This window comes from Gossypium arboreum, chromosome 3 (genome assembly GCF_025698485.1).
Source record: "Gossypium arboreum isolate Shixiya-1 chromosome 3, ASM2569848v2, whole genome shotgun sequence".
Lineage (NCBI taxonomy): Eukaryota > Viridiplantae > Streptophyta > Magnoliopsida > Malvales > Malvaceae > Gossypium > Gossypium arboreum.
The window spans coordinates 41028744-41030392 of NC_069072.1; the positions used below are offsets into that span (position 1 = coordinate 41028744).

General features: G+C 38.2%; 1 non-coding gene across 1 annotated transcript; it reads left to right on the forward strand.

Moving 5' to 3' along the window:
• Positions 1–925: 925 nt before the first annotated feature.
• Positions 926–1032, forward strand: LOC128291204 (small nucleolar RNA R71). Its single transcript, XR_008280980.1, has one exon. It is a non-coding gene; the product is annotated as a small nucleolar RNA R71 (small nucleolar RNA).
• The last annotated feature ends 617 nt before the right edge of the window (positions 1033–1649 follow it).

Below are 1649 nucleotides of genomic sequence, written 5' to 3' on the forward strand. Positions count from 1 at the left end.
AAGAAGATGTTAAAGTATCTAAATTCACTAATTTAGGATTTACCTTGTCAGTCTTTGCAAATTCTGATTCCTTTGGTGTAGGAATTTCAACAGCTGGTTGATTCTTCTCAAAAGGCTTATCTTCGACATCAATCAATCGGGGTTCCGAAATTTTTCCACTTTACAATGACACTGCCTTGATATTTTCTTTACCCAAATTTCTTGGATTCTGAATATCGCTCGGTAAGGTTTCTTGCGGTCTATTACGAAGTGTTCCAAATTCTTCATTGTTGCTGCTGTGCTTTGGATCAAAGCGTCATTCTTTGCCATGTACGCTTTCAACAAGTTCTCCAAATTTTTTGATGCCTCAGCTTGAGGTAGCTTTGGAGCTTGCTGACTAAATCCTTGAGATTGGTTCAGTCTATGCTGCAATGAGTTGTGGTTCGGTCCATTTCCTTGGTTGCTCCAAGAAAAGTTAGGATGATTATGCCATGAAGGATTATAGAAGTTGGACTAGAGTCCTTGTCCACTCCTATTTTGATATTGATTCCCCACATAGTACACTAACTCGGGATTTGATGGACAATTCTCAAAAGAATGACCTTCCCCACAGTATACACAGGAAACTACTTCGTACGGACTTGGTGGCTGAGCTGCAAAATTATTAGCACTATTAGTGGTAAACTGTTTTAACATAGAGGAAGTAGACGATACATAAGCTGATAACGAAGTGAGGGTGTGAACTTCATGAACTTCGGCTACACGTTTTCCTGAAGCTGTTCGATTTGTTGGCCATTGATAGTTATTACTTACGACCCTTTTGATGATCTTATAAGCCTCATTATAAGACTTAGACAAAATTGCACCATTCGTAGAAGCATCTACCATCAATCTTGTATGTGCATTGAGACCATTATAGAATGTCTCCAACTAGATTCAATGAGGAATCCCATGATGAGGACACTTACGCAGTAACTCCTTGAATCACTCCCAAGCCTCATACAAAGACTCATCATCCAATTTTTGGAAGGTTATGATCTCGTTCCTCAACTTAGCATTTTGCTAGGCGGGAAATACTTAACCAAAAATCTCTCTGCTAATTCTTTCCATGTAGATATGGAACTTGGTGGCAATAAATTGAGCCATGCTCGTGCTCGATCTCACAACGAGTACGAAAATAACTTCAACCTTAATGCATTTTTAGTCACACCAGCTATCTTGAATGAATCACTCACCTCCATAAACAATCAAAGGTGGAGATGCGGATCTTCTGTGGGCATAACACTGAATTGGCCCACCGTTTGGAGCATTTGAAACATTACTGGTTTCAATTCAAATTGGGTTGCCTCAATAACTGGCCTTCTAATTCCTGAGTTTAACTCATTAAAAAGTGGCACAACATATTGTCTAATGCATCGATCCCTATCATCGACAATAAGGATAGGATTTCGTACATGATCTTCATTACTTTGGTCTTGATTATGATTTCCAAGGTCCATCTCGACTTGTCTTTGAGTTGTTCGTTCATGTCTTCCTTATTTGAAAGTTCGCTCAATTTTAGGGTCTAATGGGAGTAAATCGTAATTCGATCTATGCTTATAAACACCTGAAAGAAAATCACAAAATTAAAAAGAATAAGTTAGTAATGTTAGAAATAAATCAAATTGACA